General features: G+C 45.9%; 1 pseudogene; it reads left to right on the top strand.

Moving 5' to 3' along the window:
• Positions 1-2,141: 2,141 nt before the first annotated feature.
• LOC124648891 lies at positions 2,142-10,416 on the top strand (annotated as a pseudogene).
• The last annotated feature ends 9,175 nt before the right edge of the window (positions 10,417-19,591 follow it).

Genomic DNA, 19,591 nt, shown 5'->3' with positions numbered 1-19,591 from the left:
TGTCCTCTCTGTAATTAAGTCCAAGAATAGATGGCTCACCTCCTTTACAAGTATCGTTTCACCACAAGAATATATGTAAGGAAGTTTTTCGAGGCACAACATTAATCCGCATATACTAAAAAATTTAAGATTTTAAATCAAAAATGTTACGTAAGTAAAAATGGGTGGTGCGAATGAAATATTTTCAGGTACGGTAATTAAGTGACGCGCCGGAATCCCAGCCGCTCTTCCTTCTTTCCATGAAGAGCACGTTTGATACTTTGGTGGTTTCATAAAGCCGAAACATTTTTCAGTGAGAGATGACGTTCTGTTAGAGCGAGTCGTACGTGGTGACTTCGTCAATCTCAAGACCCGCGAAATTAAATTTTTTGGACTCAGTTTTTCGAAGGTGCTCATAGGGATAGAGTGTGCGTGCAGATATTCATAGGGTGAGTATACATGCGTATTTGTGAGCGTCTAACAAAATGATGTTACATGGACTTAGGCCAGTTCTTCTTCTAAAAAACATTTTCCCTTGCCATAAAAAAACAGTTTCCTCTCAGTCCTCACCGTGTCAGGCTGGGCCCACAACATGAGGAGCACGTTCATTCAGAGAACTGCATGAAGAATATTCTAATGGCACATGAGCCAGGACGAGTTCAATCTTTACAAAATTTATTTTTTTCTAACACATATGTACGTATTGCCAGTTAATTAGGAGATTTTTGATTCTCAAGATTAAAAAGTACATGAAATTGTAGTCATTCAGACTAGAGTTCTCTAAAGCTTAATTTGTACCAACACATTATTTCCATAGAATTGAGTGTTATATAAACTTAATTGCAAAAACCTACTCCAATCCTCCAAAAAATGTATAACAAAAACACTACGAAAGAAATAGTCCCTAGGGAAAACAAGCATACTGCCCATGCCAAAAATAAGAGAAAACCACATGATTATTATACATAAGGAAAAATTTTAAAAACACAAACTTGCCAACAAAAGATTATTCTGATAGGTTTGAGTGTGATGTAAACTTAATTTTTTTAACTGTAGTGAAGATAAATCGGTAAACAAAAACCTACTCCAATCCTCAAAAAGAACGAAAAACCTATGAATCAAATAGTCCATCGGGAAAGTAAGCATACTACCTATGCCACAAAATAAGAGCAAACCACATGATTATACATTAGAAGGTAAAACTTGAAAAAACACAAGCTTCCCTAGCAAGAATACATCACATATGCATAAACTACTTTTTTTTTTCCATAATCAATCGTGTGCATCTGAGTTACTTCTAAAAGCTGAGATGAATTATGGACTCAAGGAAACACCGCACGTGGGTATTTGAAATCTATGTTCTAGACGATTATGTTGTTAAGTCGAGATCGGTGTCAACGTGTTAAATCTAGACGATTGCAACACTAAAATATAACCTGTTTCGGAAAAATCTGAGGTTATGTGTCCGGAATAAATGAATTAATTTCCTACGACACAGCAAATACAATGCCCATTTTTCTAAGAAAATATAAATGATGCCTTCGTATTTGCAAGGGTCACCTTGCTAGTTTAGATCTAAAAGCAGATGGCCTAACCCGTGCGTTTTTACTCTCCAACATGTGTTATTTGTTGAGGTGTGCTTCGGTGTCCCCTTTCCTCCCACTACAACTAAAATTGAGGGGATAAGTTAGCTCACGAAGGGGTATCGGGAGATCCTGGCGATCCACATAGAACTGAAGTTTGCAAAGGGGGACACTAAAGCAAAAGCCTTATTTGTTGGAGTTGGTCGATACCGGTGAATCTGTGGTCCCATAGAGTTTTTTTTCTTTCTTTGGGACGTCCAACGGTCCAAATGCTTGTGGAAAAAACTGCATCGTGGTTCAACTGGGGAATCATTTCTTTCCATGGTCGGCCAAACGATTTGACCGAGGCAAGAAAGAAAATTCTGCACCAGAAACGCAATTTTCCAATGGCGACCCTCGAGAGAAAAGTCCTATAACTCTGCAACGACTGCACATCAGTCGGTCGTCTGTCTCTTCATTGCCTCACTGGAGTTGCTCTGAAATACTCAGAGAACTACTTGCTGGCAACCCAAAGGTTCATACATGCGTAACACCCTGAAGCCGTCCTCCGAGCTGCATCAGTTAATTGATCAAAAGAGCATGAACATGCTCGGTGCGCAAGGTAATCCTTGTGCAGCAGCACCCTCCATAGTATTTCTCGTGCAGCTGCTTCTTCTCTGCTTGATTTCACTATTCTTCACGGGTTCTCCCCAATCCGATCCCATGAAATGCCCCGGTAGCTCAGTTGCCATTCCATGCCATTTCACCATCTCCCACAACTCGAGCGTAGTGAGAACTCCAGGCTTCGACATATTATGTGAACGAGCAGGGCCGATGCTGTCGCTCGGAGGTAAGATGTACACAGTCATGTTCATCTCACTGGACCAGGGCTACTTACGAGTCACTGGCGACACCGTGTACTCCCAGTGCCACCAAACCGGAAAAACAAAATACTATATTGTAGCGTCACCTTTTTTCTTACACCGGGACATTCAAGCCTTGCAGCATTGGCCGGAACTGCCGTTGCCCCCAACCTAGACTTGCCGCCGCCCACCCCTAGACCTCATCGTGCGACGCACATGGCTCGCCGCCACCCTACATGCCTACCGTGTAGCCATGGATGTAGGTGGGATGCGGGGCTTGACGGGCGGCTTTGGTTGGGGACAAAACGGCACACTAGGAGGCTTGCGGGAGAAGTTCGTCGATGGGGAGCAGGGCAGAGGGCGGCACCGCGATGACGTTCACCGGGGGCGGCCACCAAAATTCTAGGTGACTCGCAAACCGGGCAACATCGTGGGGTAGGAAGCGAAGCTCCTCGCGGGGGGGGGGGGAGGGTAGGTTCGGAGGGTGGCCGATGCTGAGGAGGTTGGGAAGGAGCGCGGTGGCTCGCCATCGGAGATCTAGATGTCTTGGACCGTCGGCGTCTAGTGGGAAATTGGACCATGAACGAAGGCTACCAAGAGGGAGGTGGGAGAGGGCAGCGCGGTTACCCGCCAGCTGCGCTCAGGAGCGTGGGGGAGGGCACCCACGGTGGTGGGCGGTTTGCCCGGAGTTCACGGTTGCGCGTGTCCTCTGATAAGAGGAAGAGAAGGCGAATGGGATGATAAGGCCGTCACTTTTTTTTACCTAGGTAGGTAGCGATGTTTGCGCGTGTGATGGAGGCCATCCAACGGCCAGACACTAGGACGGTGCGACGCAGCTCACCATTATTTTCATTTTGTTAAAAAAATGCACTGTATTGTTTTAGACAGCATTATACGAAATCAAATCCAAATTTCAGAAAAAAAATGTAAAGATGCAACAAAAAGATGTCCGTGCACTATGCTAGTATGTGGAAAAGAAGAGTCAGCACGAAACTTATTGCACTCCGGACAAGGTCAGAACGTCCAAGTCCAACGGTCCAAGCTCTTGGGGTGTATTAGAGCATCTCCAACCGGGCGACCCAAACGGACGCGCTGGGTCGTCCATTTTGGGCTGTTTGCGTGCCCGAGCGGACGCGCGGACGGAGCCCCGCGTCCGCGCGTCCGTTTGGGTCGCACGCTGCGCCCAACGCCCCACCCATTTGGTCATTTGGCCATTTGGCCTATTTCTTTGGAAAATAGGTCCTCTGGCCACAGATCCTTAAACAATGTCTAACAAATATAGAATAATATCTCGTAAACATAGAATAATATGTAATAAACATAAAATATTATCAAATACCATAAAATATTATCAAATGTACCGGGCGCTCGAGGATCTCCTTCTGTCTCTTCTCGAACCAAGCTCTCTTTGCCTCGCTCATGTTGGTCAAGTCGGCGTTCATGATGAGGTTGTCCTCGGCTTGGCGTTTGAGCTCAACTTTCTTCGCCTTCAGCTCCACCTCTTTGGCCCTTGCCATTGCTATGAGCTCAAGTTCTCTTTCTTTGAGCTCAAGTTCTTTAGCTTTGGTCTTGGCCTTGACCTCTTCAATCTCAAGTTTCTTCTGCTGGACATCAAAAAATGTCTTCCTGTCCTCTTCTTTCTCCCGACGCCTCCTCTCATCCCTCTTGTCCGTGGACACCTCTCTGTCTGCATGCATCTCCTTCAAAGTGCCATACAATAGCATGGACGAAGCATCACACTTCGTGTCGGCTTTGGTTGATTTGTGGCCGCGTGGACGACTTGCACGAGAAGCGGAGCTACCGCAAGGCTGCCCACCATCAAGGTCAATGACCGTGGCATCTTTGGCAGGATTGTTGCCAGTCAAGGTCGCCATGTACCCCTCGTACCCCTCCTGGAACTTGGGGGTGCCTTGGAGTTCCTTCCAACAATGAGAGAAGGCAAAGGTCTTCTCTCCATTGTTGACTTTGTAGAATTCCAAAGCTCGCCACACCTAGAGCAAAGCGAGACAACAACGATAAACAGATGTGCAAACATCGGATGAATAAGTTGAGGTTAAGAATCATACCAAGTCCTTCACACCCATGCCACTAACGGGGATCCGCCTCGCGTGATCATACGCCGCCTGGAACTTGTTGCATTCCGTTTGAATTGCTCCCCACCTCTTTTGGAGCGATATTTCGCTGCGGTCGCTCTCAAATGGCTCCTGTCCATATTTGCGATGTTCATGGAAGTATTCATAGATCCGGCGCCGAATGCGGTCTTCCGCTCGGCACCCGTCAACGCATCTTGCCCGATGGTCAACCATCCATCGACGAGCACCTTGTCCTCCTTCTCCGTGTAGTTGGCGGTTCGTTTGCTTACCCGGCGACCTCGAGCTTGTGCAGCTGCGGCTTGTGTGAGGCCCTCACCGAACAACGGCTCCTCCTCGATGTTTATGCTGCCGGGACGAGCGGTGTGCCCTCCCGTGTGTCAATGGGAGGTGGCTGGGGAGCCTGCTGTGTCGAAGGATATGGCAGGGTCGTCGGCATTGTCTGCGCGAAAGACGGAGGGGCCTGCACGGTGGACGGTGACTGCGTGCGCGCGGCCGACAAATCGTCGAACAGGTTGCGTGCACCGGACATCGCAGCTGCTCCCAGGTTCTTGGGGCCTTTGGAGTTCGCCGGCGCACGGTTCAGGTCAATGGACGAAGGTGACGGCCCCGTCATGGACTCGCCACCTCCGGTGACCCATCCCGTGACCGGTACGCGTGCCGCCCATGCGCCCCCATTTCGTGCCCAAACGGGGCAGTCGGTGGGGCAGCTTGACCTTGGAAGAAGGGGCCGGGTCACGGAGGAGGCCGAGCTCCCCCGCAGGCCGCGCCGGTGCCGGGGATGCTCATGTGCCGGCCGAGCGCTGCGTGGCCGTAAAAGAGCATGGCCTCGCGCCTGCCGCTCTTGAAGGACGGTGCTCTTCGCCTCCGTCTTGAGTTGGAGAAGCCGCTCCGCCGCCCGCCGCCGCTCCTCCGCGGCAGCGGTTTCCCTCTTCCGTTGGTCGAGCGCCCTGCGGCGGTCGGCCCTCTTCTTGCTCTCGAGCTTCCTCTGCTCCGGGGTGAGGTCGGCCTTCGCCTTCTTCGTCGGCGGCCCGGGGGGGAGCTCGGCCTCCACGGCAGGAGCGGCAACGGCCGCGGGTGCCTCCTCTCCGATGGTGGCGGTGGTGGCGGTGGCGGCGGCAGTCGCTTCGTCGGCCATCTCTAGATTTTGGGAGTACAGTGGAGTGTTTCTGTTTTCGAAGGCAGCCAGGCGGACAAGGGGAGGACGCGAGCGACCAGCCTTTCGCGTCCGCGGCCACGCAAACTCGTCCAAGATTTGGGCCGGGTTTGGGTCGTCCCGGACGCCGCGGCCATCCGTTTTAGGGATGGGTCCGCGCGCTGGGCCGCGGTTTTGTCCGTTTCGACCCATCCGAACGCGCGGGCGCGGGATGGGTCGCCCGGTTGGAGATGCCCTTACTGCCCTTTCCTGTTGGGGAATCATTTCCTTCCATAGTAGGCCAAACGATTTGATTGAGGGAAGCAACAGAACTCTCCACCCGAAACGCAATTTTCCTTACATGGTAGGCCAAACGATTGGACCCAAGGAAAGCAAGAAAACTCTGCACCAGAAACCATCTCCTACAAATCGCATATTGCGAACTTTGCACGGACAACTGATCACCTACAAAATAGAGTGGAAAAATTGTGAAAATTATATTATTTGTAATTAAGTGTAAGAATCGGTGGCTCGCCTCCTTTACAAGTGTTGAAGGAGATCCTAGCTTGGTGTGGTTGCCATGACACATTACCGGCTCTATGGGCAAATGAAGCTGGTGTCGAGTAGTGGACAAACCTTGTGCTTGACAATTGCACGCCAATAAAGCTTTAGCTTCTCCCACAATGCTTGTTCCTTGGAAAATTTGAAAGAGCGCAATGCGATGGTCTTTAGACATGCTTCTTTGTAAACGTTGTAATCAATAGGATAAAAGATGAGGCCAAAGCGTGTGCTTGGCCTAGGCTAAGATTTTGAGTAATGTAATCCAGGCTAAACTTATGGTAAAAACTTCTTTCCTATCAATAAAAATTGAAAATCTTTTGACTTATTAAAAAAGCTAAATTTCAGAAAAAAAGATGAAAAAAAGATGCACATGCACAGTCCTAGTATGTGGAGAAGAAGAGTCAGCACGAATATCAACTTTTCCCACAGTCCGGATATGGGAAAATTCTATGGAACCTGGTCCATCCCAGCTCATGGGAAAAACTGCATGAACAATATTCTAATGGCACATGAGCTGGGATGAGTTCAATCTTTACAGAATTTATTTCTGTCTAACACACACGTACTGGTATTGTAGTTAGGAGATTTTTTATTCTCGATATTAAAAAGTATATCAATTTTTACTTTAATGCAGACTCGAATTCTCTAAAGCTTAATTTGTACCAGCAAATTATTTCTATAGATCTGAGTGTGATAGAAACTTAATTGCAAAAACCTACTCCAATCCTAAAAAAACACTACGAAAGAAATAGTCCCTAGGGAAAACAGGCATACATCCCGTGTGCCAAAAACAAGAGCAAACCACATAATTATTATACATTAGCAGATAAAATTTTAAAAATCACAAACTTGCCAACCAAAGATTATTTCCAATAGATTTGAGTGAAGATAAATCGGTAGGCAAAAAAAAACCCTACTCCCATCCTCAAAAAGAAAACGAAAACCACATGATTATACATTAGAAGGTAAAAAATGAAAAAACATAAGCTTCCCTAGCAAGAATACATCACATATGCATAAACTACTTTTTGCCATAATCAACCGTGTGCATCTGAATTAATTCTAAAAGCTGACATGAATTATGGACTCAAGGTAGTACCAGACCTGGGTATTTGAAATCTATGCTCTAGAGAATTATGTTGTTAAGTCGAGATGGCAGTGACGGCTTGTTAAATCAGGAAGACCACAACACTAAAATATAACCTGTTTCGAAAAATCTTGGGTTATGTGCCTGGAATAAATTAATTTATTTCCTACGACACAACAAAATGCTCATTTTTCTAAGAAAATGGAAATGATGCCCTCGCATTTGCGAGTGCCACCTAGCTAGTTTAGATCTAAAAGCAGCCTGTACGTTTTTACTCTCCAACATGTATTATTTGTTGGAGTTGGTCGATACTGGTGAATCTGTGGTTCCATAGAGTTCTTTTTTTGGGACATCCAACGGTCCAAATGCTTGTGAAAAAACTGCATCGTGGTTCAATTGGGGAATCATTTATTTCCATGGTAGGCCAAACTATTTGACCGAAGCAAGCAAGCAAACTCCGCACCAGAAAGGCAATTTTCCTATGGCGACCAACGAGAGAAAAACCATATAACTCTGCAACGACTGCACATCAGTCGGTCGTCTTTCTCTTCATTGCCTCACTGGAGTATTGCTCTGAGATACTCAGAGAACTACTTGCTGCAACCCTGAAGCCGTCCCCGAAGCTGCATCAGTTATTTGATCAAAAGGGCATGAACATGCTCGGCGCACAAGGTAATCCTTGTGCAGCAGCACCCTCCAGAGTATATCTAGTGCAGCTGCTTCTTCTCTACTTGCTTTCACTATTCTTCATGGGTTCTCCCCAATCCGATCCTGCCAAATGCCCCGGTAGCTCAGTTGCCATCCCATACCCTTTCACCATCTCCGACAACTCGAGCATAGTGAGAACTCTAGGCTTCGCCATATTGTGCGAACCAGCAGGGCCGATGCTGTGGCTCGGAAGTAAGCTGTACACAGTCCTGAACATCTCACTGGACCAGGGCTACTTACGTGTGACCGGCGACACCGTGTACTCCCAGTGCCAGCAGAACAACGGCCTGGTGACCACAAACTTCCTCAACCTTGTGGGCACCCCTTTCACCTTCTCCCACACACTCAACAAGTTCACCGTCGTTGGCTGTGATGCCATGGCGATGATCCGAAGCGGGTACAGTTACCGCGGAGGGTGCGTGTCATTCTGCGCCTCCGAGGGGAGCATCACAACTGGTGCGTGCTCCGGTGTGGGCTGCTGCCAAGCTTCCGTGCCGGAGGAGCTCAAGGCGCTGGACTTGGAGGTCACCAGCATACGGAGCCAGCTCCAGCAGTCCCCCTCCGGATCTTGGAGCAACATTAGTAGAAACAATACCAGCGCTTGGTGCACCAAGGCGTTCATTGCGGACCAAGGTTCGTACGTCTTCTCCAGAGGTGACTTGGACCGAAACCTGACGAACCTGCCCATGGTGCTCGACTGGTGCATATACGGTGGCAGATGCTCCGACGCGCGCCGCGCCCCGCAGACCTACATGTGCAAGGAGAACACAGAGTGTTACACGGTGGCGAATAACACCGGGTACCGCTGCAATTGTTCGGAAGGTTTCCGTGGGAACCCTTATTTGCAGGGGCCTGATGGATGCCAAGGTGAGAGATTCATGTTTGCTTACGATTCATGCTTAAGCATTGGTTGCCACCAACTCTCTCTATATATATGCCTTATTCTGGTTTCCCTTTGTGATCTTGTTTTGCAATTTTGTGTACAAGATATTGACGAATGCAAAGATGAGATGGAGTACCCCTGCACGCACAAGTGCATCAACACAGTTGGTGGTTTTAACTGTGTATGCTCGATGGGCACGACGGGGGATGGCAAGAAGCATGGCAATGGGTGCAGGAGAGATAAAAAACTACTGATTACAGCAGGTTAGTATTTAATTATCTTAAATTTTGAGATATCTACATCTGCTCAATCTGCATGAACAAAGCACTTATTTGTCCAAGTTTATACTGCCTTTTTTCAGGTGGAAGCCTACCTTTGCTGCTTGTTCTCCTCATGCTCGGATTCACATCTGGTGAGCTTGAAAAGACAACCGACAGATTCAGTGATGACAACATAGCTGGTAGAGGTGGATCTGGGACGGTCTACAAAGGCGTACTATGCGATCAAATGGTCGTGGCGATCAAGTAGGCGCAGCGGGTTGATGAGAGCCAGGTGGAGCAATTCGTCAACGAGATGCTCATTCTCTCGCAAGTGAACCACAAGAATGTGGTCCAGCTAATAGGTGTTTGTCTCGAGTCAGAAGTTCCCCTGTTGGTGTATGAGTTCATCACCAATGGGGCCCTTTTCCACCATCTTCACAATACTTCAGTCCGGATGCCATGGGAGGACCGCCTGAGGATTGCATTTGAAACTGCCACAGCACTTGCATACTTGCACATGGCTACGAAGCCGCCAATCATTCACAGAGATGTCAAGTCATCCAATATACTCCTTGACGAGAGCTTCACTGCAAAGGTATCGGATATTGGGTCTTCGAGGCCAATGCTGCATAACCAGACCCATGTGACCACCTTAGTGCACGGGACAATGGGGTACATGGACCCTGAGTACTTCCAGACAAGCCAACTCACCGAGTGAAGCGATGTTTACAGCTTCGGCGTAGTACTTATCGAGCTATTGACAAGGGAGAAACCAATATTTTGTGGCAAGTTGGACGAGGTGAGAAGCCTAGCGTTGCATTTCAGTACATTATTCCACGAGAATCGGTTGATGGAAATTGTGGATCATCAAGTAGCCGAAGAAGCTGGAGCTAGTCATGTTAAAACTGTTGCCCAGTTGGCTTTTCGATGCTTAAGGCTGAAAGGCGAAGAGAGGCCAAGGATGATAGAGGTTGCTGACGAACTTGAAGCACTGAGAAGGCTAATGAAACAACACTCAGTAGTTGATCCCGAAGAGTGAAGAAGAGTGCTCTGTGGTAGACTTGCTAGACTGCAAGAGTGTGGGAAAAAGAGCCTCTGCTTCGGAGTCTAGGTACCACGAGTACAAAGCCAAGGTTAATACCATGGGTACTATTCTACTGCCATCCAGCAATCTCTCATGCTAGCTCTGTCGGCAAGAATGGGAATTGTTTAACTAAGTTGATGTAGTGTTAGTCTTTCTATTTGCATACAATGGCACTTTGCTGTTTTAAGATATGCGACATGTTTTGTACAGCGTCATTGTCTGGTAGAATCCCATCAAGCCGCTCTTTATTAATATACTAAACCATGATGACGCGTGTTCCTGCGCTCTTCTATTTTTGCGATAGAATGATGGAAATTCTTATAAGTTCAAGGGGGTTGCAGAAAATTAAGTTCATAAAAATCTTAGATTTTTTTGTTTGTATACTTGTGTAGTTATTCATTAGTGTAATGTTAGTGAACAACTCACCGGGTATTAGAATGATAGATATATGAATGCTGATAAGATTGCATTAGTCTCCAAAAAATAAGTAGTCCTCAAATTTCACTGAACTATTAAGCATGTCCAAAAGGTATGCTAGTTTTTTTTAACTCTCAAAAGGTATATAAGGTTGATATGGTTCAGTTCTGACTTGTGAGTTGCGACGGGGATAGTAGTTTAAAACTTTTTCAACTCAACTAAGTTGATTTGTTTAGCTAAACTTGACCAATAATAACTATTCTGTGGTATTTAAAGATATAAAAAAGTCATTTAGTTTTAGTGCTTTTGACAACTTTTTTTCCAACCCTCATTTAAATGCAGGGAGAAAATAAATACATACATGGCTTACCATGTAATTGTTGTCATGATTCATATTGAATTTGTGCCTTGAGTGTGTTCTTCACCATTTCCAACTGATTCCTGAAAGGATAAAGTTAAGACTCTCCTTTTCTAATTTCATGACCTAGTAAATAAGAATCTGGAATGCCGATGTAACCAAATACCATTTTTGGAGATAAACATATATATTACAATCCCTCTGAAGCAGTCAATGTGTCACATACTCACATGTCATGTAATGGTATGAAACCTTGCATCGGTACTTGATGAAAACAAACTGGATAATATTGTCATTGGTGTTCTTCTCCCTGCATGAAAAAAATGATGTTAGAAAAACGAAAAACGCCCTGCACTGCAATAAAAAATGATGACCACTTAATGAAACCATCACCTTGCACAACCAGACAAAGCTCTTATCTAGATGTCCTAAGCATGAAAGTTTGTATAGTCGGTAGGAAACATACTGCCCGCTTCACTTCAAGCTGCAATTCAACAACATTTGTTCTGCATAAATAGATAAAGCATGGAGCTAGAAGGACTCCCAGGAAGAAAAACTAGTAATTCATATTGCACCCAGATTTTGTAAAGAGAAGTGTAGGCATTAAATAGGAAATGGGGTTGAAGCGCATATCGATTTTCATCAGATCTTAACAACTGCAACTTGTGTACAACTATCAGATGGACAATCAAATGATGTTTTCTTAAGAGAAAGGATATAGCGTCGTGTCCTTCTCCTTCTTCCTACTGCCAGGCCCCTCGGCCCGGATCCTTCATAACTGCCGGCACCTCGCCCGGCCCGTCCATCCCTAGGATCCGCCTAGCCGTCGCCGTGCTGGCATGATCTTCCTTCATCAGGGCGCCGAGCTTCGCGTCTGCAGGGAGCTGCTGCTTCTGGATCCCCAATTGGAAGCCGCTGGTGGTGGCGATCTGGTTCAAGATCATCCGCTCGAGGTCCTGGTCCGCGGTGGCGGTGGTGGGAGAGGGCGGCGGTGCACTGGTGTTCGCTCAGGTCGCTAAACATCGGGGAGGGAGGAGGCGATGCTCGATGTTCACACCCAGATGGGCCTTAGTGGGGCGTTTAAGGCCCAGTTAACAAGACAAGGCTGATTTTCCTTAGGGACATGCGGCCCACTGCGGTCTTAACAGCAAATAACGTTCAGAAATTATTATCAGTGAGGGCCATCGGACGGGCTAAAATCATAGAGGTCGTGAGAGTGCTTTCTCTTGTCCCAGTTTTATTGTCCCTAATAATTCAAGTATGAGCTTAGAAAAATGAACTTCAACAATAATTTAAGTATCCAATGCAACAACGGTGCATCGAGGATTGATACAACGATAACACAACTTGGGTGGGGTGGGGATGGTGGTGACACACCACCGATGGGACAATAGTGGAGTGTCATGGAGGGGGATATGTCGATGACACGGATGTGTGTGTGCGTGCGCGCGCGTGCGTGTGTCATGGGAAGAGAGATCCAAAGTTTCGCAGAAGGAGAAAAAAGAGAGGGGCGGAAGACATGGTTGACGCAAACGATATTTGATCAGCCGACACAAACATTATTACGACGAGATCTGACACATGTAAGGTATTTTACCGAACGAGTTCATAAATTAGAAACTCTAGGTATTTATTGATTTTACATTGCTCCCACCAATATAAAATACCTATCATGTTTAAGTTTATATTTGAATTAAAATCGCAAAAATTCAACTTCTAAATGGAAGATCATTAAAAATTAACCTCTATTAGCATCATCAAATAGTGCAGGAACAAAATGAATTAATATCACCTTGGAGGGGCGATGGCTATGACTCGTGGATGTGGATGTGAGTGGGGGATGAGGAGAAAAATCCAAAGATTCGAGGCATGAGAAAAGGGAGACGGGCGAAAGAAGTGGCTAAGGCAAACGATATTTGATCAACCGACAGAAAGATCATTACGACGAGATCCAACAGGTGTAAGGTATAGTTCATAAGTTAGAAAGTCTGAGTATTATTGATTTTATATTACTCCCCGCCAATATAAAATACATATCGTCTTTAAGTTTAAATTTGAACTAAAATCATAACAATAATTTTGGGTTGAAGTGAGTAGAAGAAAAGGCTTTCTTTCATGTAATGTTTTTTTGTGCTACACCGCACGCCTATAAGCTATCCCAGTAGGGGTGCCGTGACTCTTTTATTAGGTAGAAGGTTGGGAAAATTTCAACTTCGAAATGGCAGATCATTAAAATTTGAACTCTATTAGCATCATCAAATAGTGCAGTTAATTTTTTAGCAGAATCCCCAAACATGAAAGGGAGAAGAAAAAACCTCCGCACTTGGGCCGAGCACTTGATTTGCTTAGAGCATCTCTAGCGGAGCCTTATGTTCCGAACCGAAAAAAGTGAGTTTAATCTTCCGAAAAATAAATTGCGAGCGGATTTAGTCACGGCGCAGAATAGAAACCGAAAACGTGAACCGAAACGCGGAAATCAAACGTCGCGGGAAATTGAAACTCGCGATTGCACTCGATTTCATCCGATCAAGCTGAATTCGTTCATAATTTACAATACTAGGGGCAAAAATACATGCATCTTGGACCTACATTGTATACTAGGGGCCTAATCTATAATATCTATAAAGTTGATCCCCACTATGTGTATTTAATGTTTGCAAGCTGCTTCTACAATAAGCCACATCACCTCAAATAACCATAGCCAGTTGATCAAATATAGATGCACTGGATTTTTGTACATGATCGCGTTTAACTATCCAACCCTCATGATGAAGTGCGCAGTAGTCATCCTTCAGAGAAACCAAACGACGAGAGACCCTCTTTCTGTCCCCACTACCACCGCATTTAGAACCCACTTATTTTTATTTTTCGAGAAACGTATTGCCTTCCAGTTTTAATTGATTGGAAGCTGTACGGCTGCCGAGGCATTACATAATCTTCCCTCGATGCAAACTTTCCATCTCCACTACAGCAGTACAACTACTCTAGCACCTTTGCACGGCGGATTGCTGTCAGCAACGATGCCATTGGAGTGTGCACAGTCTAACACCTGCAGGTAATACTACAGATCGTTGCCGCAAGTAGAAACAGTTCTACAAGTCATAACACTACCGACCGCCGCCACCCAGCGCTTTGTCCACCTGCCGGAGTGCCAGACTCCTACTCATCGCCGGCGGCTCTTCACGAGATGTGCGCGTGACACATGGCGCGCAAACGAAAGGACTGAAGGATTGTCAACAGCGCGTGAGAAGGTATGGTCTAGAAACAAGGTGAGGCGCTGGTCAGGCTGCAGTCCGGCTTCGTTTTTATTCTTCTGAACTTCCCTGATTCAGATTAAGTAGTAACTGGCATCGGGTCGTTTCAGAATGCAAGGCAGCATGGGGACGTCCCCTGGCGGACGACACGGCGGACCATCGGACACCTGCGAAGCTGGTAGACTTGATTGGCTTCCATTCGTCAATCACCACATCGAAGCCAATCCGCAAGTACACTGTACACATGTATCCTTGCTGAATATGTCTTCTGAACAGTCATCGCTGCAAATGGCGACAAGTTAAATCAATGGTTATTATCTTGCCCATCATGTTGCAGTTCTACTAATAGTATTATTGTTGCTGTCTGAAATCAGGAAATAAGATTATGGGTTCACTGAATCAAGAGTTTCCTTATGCTACAGAATTATGCACGCAATTTGCCTTTGAGGGAGTGTATGAACAAAGTTGTGTTTACATTTTTTGATCTCGCGATGCAACTACTGGAGCTTACTCAAGGTTGTTTTCATTCATATTACCTGATTAAATTCTACTAATAGTATTATTGTTGCTGTTTGAAATCAGGAAATAAGATTATGGGTTCACTGAATCAAGAGTTTCCTTATGCTACAGAATTATGCACGCAATTTGCCTTTGAGGGAGTGTATGAACAAAGTTGTGTTTACATTTTTTGATCTCGCGATGCAACTACTGGAGCTTACTCAAGGTTGTTTTCATCCATATTACCTGATTAAATTGGGCCTTATTCTAAATATTTTTTGATTAAACGATTAACTTGAGCACACCTTTTACATATCTTTATGTGTTGCACTAATGTCCTCCAGCAATGTGATAGAAATGAGCATTGTATTCGTATGTTACTCATGCTTTGGCGTTTATGAAAATCATCTCAAATGTCCGCAGCAACGCGCGGAGAATCAACTAGTTTATACTAGATTTAGTCCCCGGAGTGACTATACTGTCACAGGGGCGCTTAATGTCATCGACGGAGGGTTTTTGGTCGCCGGCTCCTCCTAGGCGACGATGAGCGCCGCCACCTCGACGGCCGCCACCTCGACGGCCGCCGCCTCGGAGGTGCTCCTGCAGCCTAGAGGCGGCCCATCGACGTCGTCATCGTCGTTGCCGTGCAGGGGCAGCGCCGGCAGCGGCGGGCTGCACGAGCCGGCAGCGGGGGCGCCTCCGCTTCTCCTTCCGCAGCCACCTCCTCGCGCGCTTGACGGCGCGCCATTAGTTCCGGCCACTTCCGACCGGCCCGCTTCCATGCGCCGTCGGCCGCCCGTGCACCCGGTGGACGCCGAGGTGATCTTCCGCCGCCGACTCGGCCACCTTCTCTACCCACGCATCTTAAACGGCCCATTTCGAATGGAAGGGTGGTGGCCGAAGCGGCGGAGCGACGTCGGAGGAGGCGAAATCGCTCGCCGGAGCGGAGGCAGGCGGCGGCGGGAGTGAGGCGAAGGGGAGTAAGGTTTACGAACCGAACTCCCCTCCGCGGCCCCTTTTAATATGGGGCGTGCGGGGAATTTCTCGGGGCCCTGAACTTCTTTAACGGGCCGGTCCATGTTTTCGAGCTCTATTCTACACGCGATTCGGTTCGAACTCATAAATCCGCCGAAAAAGTTCAATTTGAACGGAATTTACGGGCTCTGTTCTGCGCCTGCCATTTTCCGGCCCGTAAACACGAGTTCGGTGCACCGAACTCGTGTTTTTCGGTTCCACTTTTTACGGGCTCTGTTAGAGATGCTCTTTTTCAGTTTTCGTTACGGGCTCTGTTCTGCGCCTGGGGCTTCCGAACCCATAAAAACAAGGTTTATGAAATTGATTTGCATATGTCGATCAAAGCTGAACGTTTAAAACACAAACAAATCATGCATAGTTCATAGTACAGACATCAAATGACACAACCAAATGACACAGTTCATAGTTCACCATCAGATCTAACCGCCGGCATCAAACATAGGCAGTACCGCCATCAGCACCATCGGCAGTACCTCCTGGAGTCACATCGGCACCACCTCCTGGAGGCACATCGGCAGCAGAGTTGCCTCTTGACGAGCAGCTCTTCGCCTCGCCGTGATCTCCGCCGAGGTCTCCTTCCACCACTCCAGCTGAACCTCATTCATTTCCTTCGTGTTCATCATCAAGATTGCCCTCTCTTCGGCCAATAGTAGCTTCGTTGCTTTGGCCTTCTTCACATCGATCCTCATCTCCTCCAACTTGGCTTTGGTCTTTGCTTCCTCTCGGCTGGCTTCAAGCTTTGCAAGGTTCACCTCCTTCTTCGTCTCGATGATGACACGCTTGGTCTCTAAAGTCTTGGTCGCTATCACCTCCTTCGACTTCATCATTTGATCAAACTTTGTAGGATAACGTTGCATAGAAAACAAAAAATTTCCTACCGCGAACACGCAATCCAAGCCAAGATGCAATCTAGAAGACGGTAGCAACGAGAGGGTATCGAGTCTCACCCTTGAAGAGATTCCAAAGCCTACAAGATGAGGCTCTTGTTGCTGCGGTAGACGTTCACTTGCCCCTTGCAAAAGCGCGTAGAAGATCTTGATCACGATCGCTTCCGGCGCCACGAACGGGCAGCACCTCCGTACTCGGTCACACGTTCGGTTGTTGATGAAGACGACGTCCACCTCCCCGTTCCAGCGGGCAGCGGAAGTAGTAGCTCCTCTTGAATCCGACAGCACGACGGCGTGGTGTAGGTGGTGGTGGAGAAATCCGGCGGAGCTTCGCTTAAGCGTGCGGGATGTGGTGGAGGAGAGAGACCGCTAGGGTTTGGGGAGAGAGAGGGGTTGGGCGCCGGCCCTCTAAGGGGTGCGGCCAAGGCTGAGGCTTGAAGTGTCCAGCCCCTCTCCTATGCCCCTCATTATATAGGTGGAAGCCCCAAGAGTTCTAGTCCAAGTCTTCGAATAAGACCCCAACACTAAAACCTCCCATATGTGGGAAACCTACTCAAGGAGGGAGTCCTACCCAAGGTGGGACTCCCACCTTTCCTTGAGGTGGGTTGGCCGGCCACCCTAGAGGAGTCCACCTTGGACTCCTCTCCTTTAGGGTTGGCTGGCCATGCAAGGTGGAGTCCCTCCGGGACTCTACTTTCCATGGTGATTTCTTCCGGACTTTTCTAGAACCTTCTAGAACCTGCCATAAATGCACCGGATCATTTCCAAACTTGGAATATGACTTCCTATATATGAATCTTATTCTCCGGACCATTCCGGAACTCCTCGTGATGTCCGGGATCTCATCCGGGACTCCGAACAAATATTCGAACTCCATTCCATATTCAAGTTCTACCATTTCAACATCAAACCTTAAGTGTGTCACCCTACGGTTCGCGAACTATGCGGACATGGTTGAGTACTCACTCCGACCAATAACCAATAGCGGGATCCGGAGATCCATAATGGCTCCCACATATTCAACGATGACTTCGGTGATCGAATGAACCATTCACATACGATACCAATTCCCTTTGTCACGCGATATTTTACTTGTCCGAGGTTTGATCATCGGTATCACTCTATACCTTGTTCAACCTCGTCTCCCGACAAGTACTCTTTACTCGTACCATGGTATGTGGTCTCTTATGAACTTATTCATATGCTTGCAAGACATTAGACGACATTCCACCGAGAGGGCCCAGAGTATATCTATCCGTCATCGGGATGGACAAATCCCACTGTTGATCCATATGCCTCAACTCATACTTTCCGGATACTTAATCCCACCTTTATAACCACCCATTTACGCGAGTGGCGTTTGATGTAATCAAAGTACCTTTCCGGTATAAGTGATTTACATGATCTCATGGTCATAAGGACTAGGTAACTATGTATCGAAAGCTTATAGCAAATAACTCAATGACGTGATCTTATGCTATGCTTAATTGGTGTGTCCATTACATCATTCATACAATGATATAACCTTGTTATTAATAACATCCAATGTTCATGATTATGAAACTAATCATCCATTAATCAACAAGCTAGTTTAAGAGGCATACTAGGGACTTCTTTGTTGTCTACATATCACACATGTACTAATGTTTCGGTTAATACAATTATAGCATGATATATAAACATTTATCATAAACACAAAGATATAAATAATAACCACTTTATTATTGCCTCTAGGGCATATCTCCTTCGATCTCCCACTTGCACTAGAGTCAATAATCTAGTTTACATTTGTAAAGATATAACACCTTGGCCTTATGGTGCTTTATCATGTTTTGCTCACAGGAGAGGTTTTAGTCAACGGATCTGACTTGCTCAGAAACGTATGTATTTTGTAATTCATTTGCGTCTCAACACATCACTCATTTCCAAATGAGTCAGCATTAAAATATGTTTGGTCTTCTGGTGGAACCTTAATTCCGCGGTCTGAAATATGTCACTAATATTGTCACACACAATATAGCTTCAAAGTTCGACTCGTCGGAACTACTCCAAGTTCTCAAAGAACCTCTTGACTTAACATCCTATGTCATTGTCAAAACAATGACATACTCTGCCTTCTTTTGTAGAATCCGTCACAATATTTAGAACTCTTCTAAATCTAGCATAGACAACTTCTATCTCATTGTGCTACCTTTTTAAATAACACTTAGCCTAATTGAGATTGAAATTTATTTTTATATGTGACCAAACCAATATCGGTGCAACACCTTACAGCGATTTGTTTGTCATTACCTCATATAAAACTATATATGTATCCTTGGTTCTTCTAAAGCACACGAGGATATTCTTACTCGTTTGTCCAATGATCATCACATGAATCATTGCTCCTAACATTTTAGAGCACAGGACATCTGATTGTGTACATATTAATTGTGATCTAAAATCACTCATGTGTTTTTACTCATTGAGTGTCAGATACACTCAAGTCTTGTAAAAACTTCATATGACAAGAATATTTTCTTAATATTTCTATATTGAACTATTTCAATATCTATTCTATGTACTTTGACTTAAACTTATTATGTGTTTCAATCTATCTTTATAGATCTTGACACTAAATTTGTTTCAGTCCATATCTTTTCATTGAAGTTAATTTCTCAATGAAACCTTTTTAAATAATTACATCATTTACAACCAACTATATGTCATCTACATAAAGTATTATAAATATGTCTCAGCGCTCCCACTTAATTTCTTGCAAATGCAAGCCTCTTCATCGTTTCTGATGAAATCAAAAACTCTTTGACTATTTCATCTGGTGAAGATTCCAACTCCTCGATACTCACTTCATCCAATTGAAGTTTATATACCTATCTAGTATTCCACGGACTAGCAAAACTCTTGGTTGTATCTTGTATACACTTTTAATA

The sequence above is a fragment of the Lolium rigidum genome, chromosome 4 (assembly GCF_022539505.1).
Source record: "Lolium rigidum isolate FL_2022 chromosome 4, APGP_CSIRO_Lrig_0.1, whole genome shotgun sequence".
NCBI classification, from domain to species: domain Eukaryota; kingdom Viridiplantae; phylum Streptophyta; class Magnoliopsida; order Poales; family Poaceae; genus Lolium; species Lolium rigidum.
Note: the sequence above shows the minus strand (reverse complement) of the source record. Positions and strands in the feature narration are given on the sequence as shown.